Source organism: Octopus sinensis, linkage group LG2, assembly GCF_006345805.1.
Source record: "Octopus sinensis linkage group LG2, ASM634580v1, whole genome shotgun sequence".
In the NCBI taxonomy this organism is placed as follows: domain Eukaryota; kingdom Metazoa; phylum Mollusca; class Cephalopoda; order Octopoda; family Octopodidae; genus Octopus; species Octopus sinensis.
Genome location: NC_042998.1, coordinates 33,139,832 through 33,157,475, shown reverse-complemented (window position 1 = coordinate 33,157,475; position 17,644 = coordinate 33,139,832).

The window sequence follows — 17,644 nt, the reverse complement described above, 5'->3', positions numbered from 1 at the left end:
TTACGCACTGGGGTTGATGTAATCAACTTAATCCTTTTGTCAGTCCTTGTTTGTCCCCTCTATGTTTAGCCCTTTGTGAGAAACAAAGAAATAAATATATTTTCATACACAGGGTGGTGAACTGGCAGAATCGTTAGCACGCATTTCGTCTGTCGTTACGTTCTGAGTTCAAATTCTGTCGAGGTCAACTTAGCCTTTCATCCTTTCGGGTCGATAAATTAAGTACCAGTTACTCACTGGGGTCAATATAATCGACTTAATCCGTTTGTCTGTCCTTGTTTGTCCTCTCTGTGTTTAGCCCCTTGTGGGTAGTAAAGTAATAGGTATTTCGTCTGCCGTTACGTTCTGAATTGAAATTCCGCCGCGGTCGACTTTGCCTTTCATCCTTTCGGGGTCGATATAATCGACTTAATCCGTTTGTCTGTCCTTGCTTGTACACTCTATGTTTAGCCCCTTGTGGGCAATAAAGAACTAAGAAACGTTAGCATGCCGGGCAAAATGCTTATCGTATTTCGTCTGTCTTTACGTTCTAAGTTCAAATTCCGCCGAGATCGATTTTGCCTATCATCCTTTCCAGGTCGATAAATTAAGTACCAGTTGTGTACTGGGGTCGATATAATCGACTTGCCTCCTCCTCCCAAAATTTCGGGCATTGTGCCTAGAGAAGAAAAGATTATTAGTTCTGTGGTTCTTCAAAAGCAGGGAAGCGCAGTTTTTATTAGATAGTTTCTTTTCTTGAAATTGTGAAGATGAAACAAGAAAGAGAAAAAAATATATGCCAAACATTCTTGGTGGCCTCATTACCATTCCCAGTTTAGCCTGGGAAACATTATAACGCGATTCAGTGACTCACTAAAAAGGCTATTTATTTTGTTATGCTATTTGTTTATATATTTTTTATTTGTCAGGTCGTCCTTTATTTTTAATTTTTTTACTAGAGATTCAGAGTCTGTTTGGAAAATATAAGTTTAGCTGTCATAGAGATAAATCTAAGAATGCGTGATGGAACAGTGAGGCTGGTGCTAACCTGATTGTACGGGGGCTTTAAATAATCCACAAACACACGCACACGCGCACAGACATATGCATTTATGTCTATTTAAAGTTTATATATATATGTGTGTGTGCGTGTATACACATGTATACATATATATTGTATGTACACACATACACACTGATATATATATATATATTATATATTATATATTATATATATATATATATATACTCTTTTTTACTCTTTTACTTGTTTCAGTCATTTGACTGCGGCCATGATGGAGCACCGCCTTTGGTCGAGCAAATCGACCCCGGGACTTATTCTTTGTAATCCCAGTACTTATTCTATCGGTCAGTTTTGCCGAACCGCTAAGTGACGGGGACGTAAACACTCCAGCACCGGTTGTCAAGCAATGCCAGAGGGACAAACACAGACACACAAACATATACACATATACATACATATATATATATATACGACAGGCTTCTTTCAGTTTCCGTCTATCAAATCCACTCACAAGGCTTTGGTCGGCCCGAGGCTATAGCAGAAGACACTTGCCCAAGATGCCACGCAGTGGGACTGTACCCGGAACCATGTGGATGGTTAGCAAGCTACTTACCACACAGCCACTCCTGCGCCTATATATATTTGTAAAAAAGAAGTTTGAAAACGCCACTATATTAGATAAATCTTAATTTCTTATGAATTTTACATATTTCGGTTCTTGAAAAAACGAACCTTATCAAAAATATTATAAAAAGTGCAATGGAAAATTTCATAATCGTTTCTTACTGGTCTTAATAGAATCCATGTTCTTGAAAAAACGAACCTTACCAAATATATTATAAAAAGTGCAATAGAAAAGTTCATAATCGTTTCTTACTGTTCTCAATAGAATCCATGTGGTGGTGTTTTGTCGGTAGTTGGTATAATCGCTATATTACTGTTGAGTGTAGTGAAGAAGTCCATTATTGTTTCTTGCTGGTATCAAAAGGAACCGCTTTTTTTGTTACCTTGTGTTCCAATGGTAGCAACAGTAGTGATTGTTGGTCGTAGTAGTAGTAACCTGTGGCTGTTACTGTTGGCCGTAATTTTGGCAACCTTGGTGGTGGTTGGGGTTGTAGCAGTTAAGCTGTGGCAGCAGCAGTAGCAGTAGTGGTCGGTTCACTGGCACTGCTCACTGACGCCACATAATTCCAAACCAATCAAAACCAAACTTCAACGAATACAAGGAAAAGACCCATAACTGTATCCTGTAAGGAAACCAACCAAGCAGAACGACAAGCTTGACCACGGAAGAAAATCGTCATCAATTTTTTAACGAATCAATATATATATTATATATATATATATATATATATATATATATATATGTATATATATATATATATATATATGTATATATATATATATATATATATATATATATATATGTAGATATATGTATATAATATATATATATATATATATGTATATATATATATATGTATATATATATATATATATTATATTATATATAATATATATATATATATATATATATATATATATTATATATATATATATATATATATAGGAGGCTCAATGGCCCAGTGGTTAGGGCAGCGGATTCACGGTCGTAGGATCGCGGTTTCAATTCCCAGACAGGGCCTTGTGAGTGTTTATTGAGCGAAAACACCTAAAAAAATCCACGAGGCTCCGGCAGTGGATGGTGGCGATCCCTGCTGTACTCTTTCGCCACAACTTTCTCTCAGTCTCTCTTCTGTTGGCCTGCTCGCTTAGCCAGCAAAGCGATGTGTAGCATCATCTGATAGCCTAGTCGGTCACGGTGATATATGTGTGTGTGTATATATATATATATATACACACGCATGCAAAGGTTATATAGAAAGCAATGCCAAGACAGGTATAAGCATTTTAACAATTGGCATTGATCGTTCAAATCTTGATAGAGTAACTATTCTTCTATACAAATTTACTACTCAACATAGACTCCTTCATAACTTATGTATTTGTGCCATCGCTGAGCCTAATTTTCGAATTCTCTTTGAAATATTGGGTTGGTGTATAATTATTGCGGCTATTTTTTTCAACAAATTTTATTCAGCAATAACAATATTTAACAAAAACATCTTTAAATGACAGTCTGACCGTCTGCCAAGCAGTAATTGAAGTAGATGGTGAATATGCTCCAGAATAATCATTTAAAGATGTTTTTGTTACATGTTGTTATTGTTTTTGTTGAATAAAATTTGCTGAAAAAAAGCCGCAGTAATTATGCACCAACCCAATACATTTCACGTGAACATCTTAGTAGGCACTTCTTCACAGCCACTTTCATCTCGCCTGTGTCATCCAAACATTTTCATCGAACACTCTCTTTCGTTGTATTGAAAAAGTTGAAGTCGGGAGAGCGCCAGGTCCGGGCTGTACGGTGGAAAAAAGAAACCCACTGACCAAACCAATTTGCCGAGTGCTCCGTTTATTGCTAAAGTTGTGTGTTGTACAATGTGGATAGATTTCAGGTTCTTGTTCTGCATCTGCCCCTCTGTGGTTTCTTAAGCGTCTTAGTGTACCACTCACTTTTCATGGTTGGGTCAACTTCTAGAAAACCAAGGAGAATGGATACCCTTGTCCTCTCCTAAAACAATCACATAATTTTCTGTGCCTAGCGCTGACATTTGAACTTCTAAGAACTTGAGGTTTTGTGACTTTCAATGGACTGAGCCATGGTTTTCGGATAATAGAGATACCCCCACGCTCCATCTTCAGTCACTAGCTTCGAAATAAAAGATCATTGGTAATTTTTGGGCTTTACGTTTCACTATTTGATAGGAAGTCAAAATTTTCGCTATGTACCAATTATTTTTTCTAGTTATATATCGCTCTTTGCTTTTGTTTATGCAAGATGTTTCCAATGAACATTATAGATGCTTAAAGATTTAAGGTTGTTTTTGGTTTGTGCTGGATCGCTTACAGGAACTAATTTTCCTTAAAGAAATCGCTTTAGAATCATGCAAGTCCGAACTAGAACTTCCACCCTGTCTGCCAATTCGCTCTCCAATTCTTCTCCGTTTGGGAGTCCGGTCCAAACCAAACAAACTTAACAGGACCATCTGTCCAGTGACCCACGATACTGGATGACGACGGCTTGCTCCTCCAGGTGCCGAGGCGCAAGCCGATGGACTTGTCCTTGTTAACTTTTGCTCCCGCCACCGCCTCGTATCCTTTGATAGCGCCCTCTACACAAGGTAGCTGAGCCTCATTGGACACAATGATGGTGACGTTATCCGTATAAGCAGAGATCGACTTACCGCACTCGATTTCATTAGGGGTGCGTCCCAAATTCTCCAGCTTCTTCAATAAAGGCTCAAGAGCCAAAACATACGGAAGCGGGGACACTCTTGACGAACTGAGCGCTTCGAATTATATATAGTTTTCAAAGTGACATCTAGTCACTGATTTATAAATTAGAAAATTACTATTTTTTTAATCTCACAACATAAGATATTCAGCAACAGTACTTTGGAGTAATGATTGTTTGCCAACATAACATGGCAGTCCTGGTTTAGGATTAATGTTGCTGTAATTTAGCCCCAGGAGACATCGTCTCCAGCTGGCTATACGGCACGATCTGTGTCCTTACATTTTCGAACAAGGGAATCTAGCATCCTCACCCAGCTCAAAACAATATATTTATAAATCAAAACAATATATTTATAATTATATTTATAAAGTACTGTTGGTGAATATCTCACGTTGTGAGATTCAAAATTAGGCATTTTCTAATCTGTGGGTATGTTCAACAATCACATAATTGTCACTGCCCTCAGTCCTCCCAGCAAAGTTACGGCCCTTCAATAATTCCTCTGTCTTTAAACGTTCTATTTTAGATAAATTAGGATCGAGGAATTTCTGGTGTAAGTTATACTTGATGCCAGAAAGTTCAGATATTTCTGAGGTACTTTCATCAAATTCATCCATGTGTTTACGTGTCTTGAATTCCAAGATATTGGTAGCAATGTAATAATACATTTGCTTGAAGTTTGATTGTGATCAGACAGAGAAGGTATTAACTAGAGCTTCATGGAAAATGCAGATATTGCTGAGTCTTGGAGTTAGCCAATTTTCAGCTGTTTCGGAACTTAAGAATTATTTGTTGTAAACTATGCTCTAACAATCAGCTACAGCTTTACTCGTTCTAAGTAATCATCTGTCCAACACAGCTTCACACAAAAATTAAGCACAGCAGTAATCACAGCTGTCACATTTTCGCATTATGACAAAGTAATTTTATGCGAGAAATTCTGGCGAAACAATATCTTGTCTACCGGAAAACTCAGTTCACACCGTTACTGCAACAGCTGTATAGAACTATCATTCATTCTACCGATGGCGAAACGTCCTTTGCTGTAAACTACGCATAGCAATACATTCGTGTTTCTTTCCATTATTTGCATATTTGCATTTTACATCTAAGTTTTTAAATTAATTTTTGTAAACTACATGTCTCGCCGTAGACTGCGCAGCTTGACGTGTAAGCAAAGTTAGTGACATCATTTTCAATCTTATATCTTTATTGCCCACAAGGGGCTAAACATAGAGGGGACGAACAAGGACAGACAAACGGATTAAGTCGATTATATCGACCCCATGCGTAAATGGTACTTAATTTATCGACCCCGAAAAATTGAAAGGCAAAGTCGACCTCGGTGGAATTTAAACTCAGAACGAAACGGCAAACGAAATACCTATTTCTTTGCTACCCACAAGGGGCTAAACACAGAGGGGACGAACAAAGACAGACAAACGGATTAAGTCGATTACATCGACCCCAATGCGTAAATGGTACTTAATTTATCGACCCCGAAAGGATGAAAGGTAAAGTCGACCTCGGCGGAATTTGAACTCAGAACGTAACGGCAGACGAAATACACTAAGCTTGCCGTCTGAAAAATAATCTTTTCTACTCTTGGCACAAGACCTGAAATTTTGAGGAAAGAGGCCAATCGATTGGGTCGACCCCAGTACGCAATTGGTATTTAAGTTATCGACCCCGAAAGGATGAAAGGCAAAGTCGACCTCGGTGGTATTTGAAGCCAGAACGTAAAGCTAGAAGCAATACCTATTTCTTTACTACCCACAAGGGGCTAAACACAGAGAGGACAAATAAGGACAGACAAACGGATTAAGTCGATTATATCGATCCCAATGCGTAACTGGTACTTATTTAATCGACCCCGAAAAGATGAAAGGTAAAGTCGACCTCGGCAGTATTTGAACTCAGAACGTAACTGCAGACGAAATACCTCTAAGCATTTCGCCCGGCGTACTAACATTTCTGCCAGCTCGCCGCTTTGACTTTGTACATAATTAATAAAATTATAATAAATGTGGTGTTAAATATAAATATCCAAATGGAAATCATATATAGAATCTTAGAAATTTAATCCTAATCACCGGTTCAAATGAAATTACAAGAATCCTCCAGCCATTTTCGCTTTTATGGAAGCTCATCAGAGATTCTTTACTCGATCTGCAAGTGTTTCAGTTATGCAGAATAGATTTTTAAATGGAAAACGTCAACAACCTATTACAAAAGGAAAGAAGATCACTGTGCGTTGCAATGCTGACGACCGCGATTAAATAACAAAAGTACAGCGCAACTTTGTTATGAAAAGATTTATATTATATTGAAACCGTATACGGAGTGGTTTATTAACATATATTCGATTTCACTGTGAAAATACAACCTGTGGATAAGTCACAGAATATAGGGCGGCCATGAATGTGGAAACGTCCAATTAGTCCCCCCATGCTTATATTTGAATATTATTTTATTAAACAGAGTCTATGTGATTTCCTGATACGTACATACATACAGACATACACGTCTGTATATAAGTATGTATGTATGTACGTATATATGTATGTATGTATGTATGTATGTATGTATGTGTGAGTGTATATGTATATATATGTATATATATATATGTATATATATATGTATATATATATATGTATACATATGTATATATATATGTATATATATATATATATATGTATATGTATATATGTATATGTATATATGTATATGTATAAATGTATATGTATATATGTATATATATATATGTATATGTATATATATGTATATGTATATATATTTATATGTATATATATGCATATGTATATATATATATACATATATAAATAAATATATATATATATATATATATATATATATATATATATATATATATATATATATATATGTATGTATGTATGTGTATATATATATATCTAATGACGGGGGTTTTGTCCTTGTGTAGCTCGTCCTGTAATTGTTTTTCGTTTTTCGTTTTCTTTTTTTTTGTTTTTTAGCTTTTTCCGTTTCTACGTCTTATTGTGATGTCCTGTACTCACGTATAATTATTTATATATGCATGTATATATACATGTAGATGTAGGTACGTACATATATGTTTGTATGTATGCATATATTTTTATTTATCACCTTATATATATATATATATATATATAATAATAAGAGTAAATAATTTCTATAAAGGCTTTTAAAAAAAACCCAATTATTTACTGGTAGAATTCGGTATGTAAATATAGCCGATTACCGGCAGGAACTTCTGTAAAGTTCAGTATATATATTGTATATAAATAAAAGGGACAGGCAACAGGTTGCCCGACCGCATACCGAAAAAATAGAAATAGCAGTCAAGAATGCTTATTTCTATCAAAGTTGGACTCCGGGCACGACAAACCCTGTAATTCACATATGCAAAACAGAAGGAATAGATAACGAAAACGAAGTCTGGTGGTTATCTGTGAACATCATGTTTCTGGATTATAAACATATTGAATATATATTTCATATATATTTTTGATATATATTTCATATACATTGCATATATATTTCACATCCTTCTTCAGCACAGCTTTCCATTGAAAAAGATTTATCATAGATTTATCAAATGCTACGTACCTCAAACCTTCTGACCATGCGACATCAAAATATTTGAAGAAAGTGAGCAAAAGCTAAACCTACATAGACGTTTGAATTCGTAAATCTTCCCTCCAAAATTTTGCCATGCGCACTACAAAAATAGTTCCATAAGATTGGGAACTATTGGGTTGTCATAAGGGAGTGAAAAATCCAAATAGTAATATAATAATAAGAGTAAATAATGCGGTCGGGCAACCTGTTTCTTATATATATATATATATATATATATATATACATATAAGGAAAATAAGACAAGGTAGAAAATGTTAAAATAATTTTATCATGAAGAACATTTTAGTGCCGATTTCAATGTTTGCGACTTTTCAACTCGGAGTAAAGCATTAAAAGCAATTAAATTGGGGAAAAATTAAATGAGATATTTAAAAAAAATATTTCTTTAGTTTTCAAATGCAAGGGACATTTTCCTTTTTTTTTCTGTCTGACTCTATCTCTCTTTAGTACTCTAGTGGGTTCTAGGTGGTTAGTTGCAGCTAGTTTAATATTAATTCTTGTCTTTCACGCGCGCACATACACACACACACACACATATATGTGCATACGTGAATACACGCACAAACTCAAACCTACAAATACAGACATATATATATATATATATATATATTCACGTGCCCACTTTTGCAGGAGTTACACATTGTCTGGCAAATGACTTGAGCTGAGATTTTGTCTCGGCAATGGAACAATTACATTGTGAAAGTCCCATTTTAGTAACTTAAGGAGACAGAACATGCGATGCTTTTGCTTATTTTTAATAGAAATTTTGTATTTGTTACTTGCAGTAGAATTGTATTGGTGACTAGTTTTCAGAAATGCAATTTCATGTTCGACAATATTCTCAAGAAATACACGAAAAGGGGTCACATGTGATTCTATTTTCTTAAATCGCTAAAACAACTCCTTTGCGCTGCAAATGATCTCCTCCTCTCCCTCACTATATACGCACGCTAACACACATATACATGCATACGTACGTACATACATACATACATACATACATACATACATACATACATACATACATACATACATACATAGAACACTGACACATACGTGTATGTGTGTGCGCGTAGGCGCATAGTTAATGGTTCAATTCTACTGTGTAGCACCTTGGGCAAATATCTTCTACTATAGCCTCGGGCCGACTAAAGCCTAATGAATGGATTTGGTAGACAGAAACTGAAAGAAGCCCGTCATATATATATATATCTGTGTGTGTGTATGTGTGTGTGTGTGTGAGTGTGTGCTTGTCACCCACCACCGCTTGACAACCGGTACTGTTGTGTTTACGTCCCCATAACTTAGTGGTTAGGCAAAAGAGACTGATAACACACCAGACTTTAAGAAAATAAGTGCTGAGGTCGATACACTGGACTGAAATTTCAAATTGGTACCCCAGCTTGGCCGCAGTCAAATGACTGAAACAAGTAAAAGATAAAATACATACATATATATACATACATATATATATATATATATATATATATATATATATATATATATATAATATATATATATATTACAGATATATATGTTATACACACACATATATATATATATGCATTTACATATCAATATGTGTATGTGAGTATATGTGTATATATATATATATAATATATATTATATATATATATATATATATTATATATATATATATAGACTGTCTATAAATTACCTTTACATTTTGAAAAATTCAGAAAAAATGAAACATAATGGTAACTCACCAAATTCTATTGGGAAACATAGACAAATCAATACAGTTTTATTACAAAGGCCAGAACACTTCTGCGTGATTATTTCACAAAGCTGTCTTTAACCGCAATGGCGATCTTAATGTCGCGACAGAAGCGACTCTATGACTGATTTTCGTTCATGCTATCCATCACAGCCACGATGGTCAACTTCAAAATACCTTCCCTATTGTGAATCTATCGGCTGGACAACCTCTCTACGACTCACCAGATGTATTACTCCATGGGTTTAAAAGAAAAGAGGTTGGAGTCACGTGCTACAGGATCACATCTTGAAAATTTTAGCCAGCCACTAATGAGTTGTGTGGACTATATGTCAAAGAGCAGAGACCTTCTACATAAGTATGGCCTTCCTTGGGTCAACACTCTATCCAATACTTGACTACCATACTCACTGCCTAGATGGAGAGGCATTGACTCTGAGGGCCAGCTAAGATAGTGAGATGCTCGATATAGGCCTTATTACACGCGACCACCTTGACTATGAAAATCGGTGTGAATATCCGGCGGTACCACCGTTGTGTCCGCAAAGAACCATCAATCGTTTCTACAGTTCATTTTCCGATCCTGATCTAAAGTCTCATTGAAGGAGAAACAGAGTGACGGGTTATATGGAATGCATGAATGAGTACTGAAAGTGTTTTCATTTGATCAAATGGTTCTCTCGGGCTTTGCCAAACACAGACGTTACCCTTCACATCAGAAAGAATATGTTCCTAGCGTCTCCATGCACAATACGTCAGATAATGGTCTCTGCCATCAGGAATAACTCGACGAGGCCTCCTATTCACTTGCAGGAATCGTCGTTGTTGATGTTTTGATGATTCGATTCACTGCAAGAACTAGGCAGTCCTGATAACATCTGGCTGGCGAAAATGTCTCTTTGTCTTGGCTATGAATGACATGTCCCTGCCAGGGACCTGCAACGCTTTCCTGGAACTAAAATCAAGGACTCGGTCACGTTCAAAGAGCTGTCGATCTTTGCATTGCTCTGTTTGACTGTTATAGCCACCAGCATCACATGCTCTGACCTTTTTAAAGTTAAATTGATATCTGAGATGTTGATACTATCAATACAACTGAAAGAGGAAAGAGGAAATTGAAATTTGACGCATACAGCATATCATTATACTCCGTTGGTTTCTATATTCTGCCTCGTCAAAGTATGTTCGAAAAGAATCGGCGCATCTGATATATATGTGCGTGCATGTATGTAAATGTATGTAGAAACACAGAACTTGTTTGAATAGTAGTGAAAACTTTGAAGTGAGAGATACACACGGGATAAAATAACATCCAGTTTATTCTAATGGAATAAAATTTATAAACATTAAAGAAAAACCTGTGGAATAGTTTTGGGGCTAGGCACTTTGTCGAAACAGAAATATAAAAACTTAAGTAAAGAGGAGAACGTCCATGTGAACAACACTTCAAATAGACACGACTATCGTATTTAATAGGCAGACTAAATGGACACTGTTCACTGTGAGTATCATTACAAAGGTAGCTGTCAAAAAGGCGGCGAGCTGGCAGAATCGTTAGCACGCCGGGCGAAATGCTTAGCGGTATTTCGTCTGTCGCTACGTTGTGAGTTCAAATTCCGCCGAGGTCGACTTTGCCTTTCATCCTTTCGGGGTCGATAAATTAAGTACCAGTTACGCACTGGGGTCGATGTAATCGACTTAATACCTATGTCTGTCCTTGTTTGTCCCCTCTGTGTTTAGCCCCTTGTGGGTAATAAAGAAATAGGTATTTCGTCTGCAGTTACGTTCAGAGTTCAAATTCCGCCGAGGTCGACTTTGCCTTTCATCTTTTCGGGGTCGATAAATTAAGTACCATTTACGCACTGGGGTCGATGTAATCGACTTAATCTCTTTGTCTATCCTTGTTTGTCCTCTCTGTGTTTAGCCCCTTGTGGGTAGTAAAGAAATAGGTATTTCGTCTGCTGTTACGCTCTGAGTTCAAATTCCGCCGAGGTTGACTTTGCCTTTCATTCTTTCGGGGTCGATAAATTAAGTACCAGTTATGCACTGGGGTCGATGTAATCGACTTAATCTCTTTATCTGTCCTTGTTTGTCCTCTCTGTGTTTAGCCCCTTGTGGGTAGTAAAGAAATAGGTATTTCGTCTGCCGCTACGTTCTGAGTTCAAATTCCACCGAAGTCGACTTTGTCTTTCATCTTTTCGGGGTCGATAAATTAAATACCAGTTGCCCACTGGAGTCGATATAATCGACTGACCCCCTACTCCTAAATTTCTGGCCTTGTGCCTAGAGTAGAAAAGAAAGGTAGCTGTCAAAAGGATATCGCATAGCGTTTCGGTTTTCAATTTAATGCTTTGGTACATTGGAACAGAAGAATTGGAGTTTGGTGGGAATTGTAAACATCTCATCAATTTAATGACACTTTCACAGCGTCAGTAATACAAAAACACTGTTTTAGCACACAAAAGCTGACGACATTTTATTTGTCTTGAAACCTTAACTAATCCAGTCGTATTCCGCTCTACTAACCTCTTGAAATACTATACAGCAGAACCCATATTTCTTAACTTCAACATATATATACTCCAAAGTTGACTTTGAGGATATATAAAACAGCTACAGATCATTTAAGATAAGCAATTCATTTAAAAGTCGTCGGATGGTGGTGATATATATATATACATAACTAGATACATACATACATACATACATACATACATACATACATACATACATACATACATACATACATACACACATACGCACATGCACACAAATACATACATATTTAGACATTAAAACCCGCAGAATTCTGGATAAACTTGGATTTTCAGAAAAAAAAAATCAGCCAACTGTAAGCGGAGCAGTTAAAATATACAAGACTTTTCTCAGGTTTAAAATGTGAAATTGTCTTCGCTATCTACATTCTAAAGATGGAGCTTTGTATGTTTGTTAGAAACCGGGTCCTTCTTCTGAGGAAAAATTTAAATGATTAAAAACAGAAGAGATAATACATACATACATACATAAATACATACATACATACATACATACATACATACATACATAAGCGTAGGAGTGGCTGAGTGGTAAGTAGCTTGTTTACCAACTTCATGGTTCCAGGTTCAGTCCCACTGCGTGGCACCTTGGGCAAGTGTCTTCTACTATAGCCTCGGGCCGACCAAAGCCTTGTGAGTGGATTTGGTAGACGGAAACTGAAAAGAAGCCCGTCGTATATATGTATATATATATGCATGTGTGTGTGTGTTTGTGTGTCTGTGTTTGTCCCCCTAGCATTTCTTGGTGTGTTTATGTCCCCGTTACTTAGCGGTTCGGCAAAAGAGACCGATAGAATAAGTACTGGGCTTACAAAAGAATAAGTCCCGGGGTCGAATTGCTCGATTAAAGGCGGTGCTCCAGCATGGCCGCAGTCAAATGACTGAAACATGTAAAAGAGAGAGTAAGAGTATATATATATAAAATATGAATTAGAGATAAAAACCACTATTATGCCACTCAAACAGTGATAGACATAAACCAATACATAAATAACAAATAATATATATATATATATATATTATATATAATATATATATATATATATATATATATATATATATATATATATATATATATATATATATATATAACTAGATCTCAAAAAGTATAAAATGAATGATAAATATATAAGTAAATATAATAAATAATATAAATATATTATTATACACACACACACACACAGATACACACACGCACACACACACACACACGCACACACACACACGCATATATACGCATAACACCATGACACACGCAAATATATGGTTCCACACATACACATAATTTGATACGGGTGCAAAACATCCAACACTATTTTTTGCAAATGACTGTAAATATTGACTTCACACAAACACGTTGCTTCCCGATACAGGAACAAGGTCATCAGAGCTATAAATATTGAAAATTGTACCCACACACGCACACATACATACACGCGCGCGCGCCCCAACATACATATAAACATACACACACACACACACACACACACACGCGCACACATACATACATATAGCTCTTCCTGTCCTAAACAAACTTACTTATCCAGCTCAAATTCAGTCAAGCGGAAAATACACTCCTTAACTATGCGCTAAAAAGCTATTTAAAATATCCACATGACGTCTACTGACCAGCCTGAACAATAAGAATTTTCAACAATGCTATTTTCGAAAACTCCATACACCACCCACAGCAAAATTCATTCTAAACATTCACGTGACCTCTCTATTATGACCACATCCACGTGACCTCTTTATTATGACCAATAAGAAATTTTAGGCGCGACACTAGCCAAGTTTTAACATCTCTGGAGCCTATTTTCTTACCCCAACACCAACTTCCAATCAAACATTCACGTGACCCCTTTATATGACCAATCAAAATTGTATTGACCATTGTCCACAAGAAATTTTAGGCGCGAAACCAAGCAAATCTTAAACAACTCTGGAGCCTCTTTTTCACATATAAAGACATCAAACCCAACATAAAGTCAGATAAGAGAAAAAAATCTATCAGAAAGGAAACTCTATCTCTCTTAAAAATATCTTTTGATAAGCATAACAAATGCAAACCGGTAAAAAGAACTTTGACCAAATTAAATACACTCTCCTTTACTTAAATTATTTTGTCAACATTTTCTTCTTCATTCTTTGCTTTTATATATTCAACTCGTGTTCCACATCTCCTTTTTTAAATATATTATATATATATATATATATAGATATATATAGATATAATATATATATATATATAGCAAATGAAACAGTGAAATACAATTGACAAACTAACAATTTATTTACATTATAATATATATATACTATAAAAATTTAATATAAGATAAAATAACAAATTTAAAAAAAAACATATAAAACCAACAATTTGTTTCGACTTATATACATTAGTTGATTTGTAAAAAAATTCCTATCTATGAATACAAGTCTTTTCAGGGCCTTGTTTCAAAAAGACAGACGAAATTCTATGTAAAAGGGCCGCCAAATTGCAAAATACTGATGCAATATACGCATGTTTAGTAGCGTGAGCGTTGATAATTCAAATACACATAAATACAATCAAAGAAACCACAAAATTCGAATGGATAAAATAATTAAGTAGAGACAGTTTACAACGGTCAGGAAATGTCTTTATACATCTCCAATAATAGATCTTTAACCTAGTTATACTCTAATATTTAAATTACCAAACTATTTTACAAAATAATCACTCTTAATATTTTTAGATGTTAGTTCACATATAATAATTATAAAATATTTCGTTTTTGGATTTGGTTTGCAAGGTTCTTTATATGAGTTCGTGTGTTGAAGCATATTCTGTTGTGTCTGGGGAGAGTCATTCTCTTTTAGTGCCTTATTATTTAACACACTCACCGGTAAAATTTCCACTTATTTTCTTATTTTTATTTTCTAAAATTTTCGTTGCGTCTTGCAACCTTTTCAATAGTCGACTATTGAAAGGTTGCAAGACGCAACGAAAATTTTAGAAAATAAAAATAAGAAATAAGTAGAAATTTTACCGGTGAGTGTTAAATAATAAGGCACTAAAAGAGAATGACTCTCCCCAGACACAACAGAATTATAAAATAATAAATATATAAAAATAAGTATCTAAATTATAATCAACAAATATAGTAATTAAAAATACATATTTTTTTTTTATCAATAAACATATAAACAATAAATGAATTATTCATTATTACTTACATAAATATTATAAATATCTTTCGAAAATATTTATGAAATAAAAAATAAGAATTGAAAAATTCCAAAGTAAAAACGTATAACTTATCTTTATAAAATACTTATTACTACTATTATTGTTAAATGTAATAGTACTAGAAATATAATAAGAAATTTAGTTAAATTAAATCATTTTTACGATCTAGATCACAAAATGACTAATATTTTTAAAATTTACGTTCAGATATAATAATTATAAAATAATAATAATGGCCGTGTGGTAAGTAGCTTGTTTACCAACCACATGGTTCCGGGTTCAGTCCCACTGCGTGGCACCTTGGGCAAGTGTCTCCTCCTATAGCCTCGGGCCGACCAAAGCCTTGTGAGTGGATTTGGTAGACGAAAACTGAAAGAAGCCCGTCGTATATATAATGTATATATATATATATATATATATTATATAATATATATATATATATATTATAATATATTATAAGATATATACATATATATTATATATATGCGTGTGTGTGGTTTGTGGTCTGTGTTTGTCCCCCTAGCATTGCTTGACAACCGATGCTGGTGTGTTTATGTCCCCATTACTTAGCGGTTCGCGCAAAAGAGACCGATAGAATAAGTACTGGGCTTACAAAAGAATAAGTCCCGGGGTCGAGTTGCTCGATTAAAGGCGGTGCTCCAGCATGGCCGCAGTCAAATGACTGAAACAAATAAAAGAGTAAAGAGTAAATAAATGTACATATCTAAATTATGATTAACAAATAAAAAAGCCTGTATCATACGATTCTCGTCTGCCAACAATATAAATATGTGTGCTTTTATGAATCATGCGTCGTATGAGAGGTTCTCGCATGGTAAATAATACACTTTTCGGCATTCTAACGAAACATTCTCATTAAGTTGGATATAAAAATTAATTAATACTGCTTATGTCACGAATAACCATTGCTTAATTGATAAAAAGCCGCATCGGTTATTAGTTGCCTATGCATTCTGCAAAAGTAAATAAAAAATTATAGAGTAGGCACTTACCTGGAATTTCAAAGGCAAGAGACATAGAACACGAAGCACCGAGGTAAGACGAAGTCTCACTGCAAGCCAACAGAAAATATATCATAGTTCAATATTTAAGAGATGAGGAATTATTTACATCATTTACATTTGACGGATATTTGTCCTCACCTTGTTTGTTGTTAACACAACGTTTCGGCTGATATATCCTCCAGCCTTCATCAGGTGTCTTGGAAAAATTTCGAACCTGGGTTCTCATAGCTAAGGTATTCTTCGATGTTATTATTATTATTATTCAGATCACTACTTGGAATCGAACTCAGAATCTTGGGGTTAGTAACCCGCGCTTTGAACCACTACGCCATATGCCCGTGGGCATATGGCGTAGTGGATAATAATAATGATAATAATAATATTAATAATGATAATAATAATAATAATAATAATAATAATAATAACAACAACATCGAAAAATACCTTAGGAATGAGAACCCAGGTTTGAAATTTCCCCAAGACACCTGAAGAAGGGTGGAGAGTATATCAACCGAAGCGTTGTGTCAAGAATTAACAAGATGAGGAAAAATATCTGTCAAATATAAATAATGTAGAAAGTATTCCTTAAGATTGAAACATCTAGGGAAGATTTATCCCGCGTTTAAGTGTCAGGAATGAGTAGAAGCAATAAGGTAAAGGACAAGGCAGCGAGCTGGCAGAAACGTTAGCACGCCAGGCGAAATGCTTAGCGGTATTTCGTCTGCCTTTACGTTCTGAGTTCAAATTTCACCAAGGTCGACTTTGATTTTCATCCTTTCGGGGTCGATTAAATAAGTACCAGTTACGCACTGGGGTCGATATAATCGCTGTAATCCGTTTGTCTGTCCTTGTTTGTCCTCTCTGTGTTTAGCCCCTTGTGGGTAGTAAAAAAATAGGTATTTCGTCTGTCTTTACATTCTGAGTTTAAATTCCGCCGAGGTCGACTTTGCCTTTCAACCTTTCGGGGTCGATTAAATAAGTACCAGTTACGCACTGGAGTCGATATAATCAACTTAATCCGTTTGTCCTGTCCTTGTTTGTCCTCTCTGTGTTTAGCCCCTTGTGGTAGT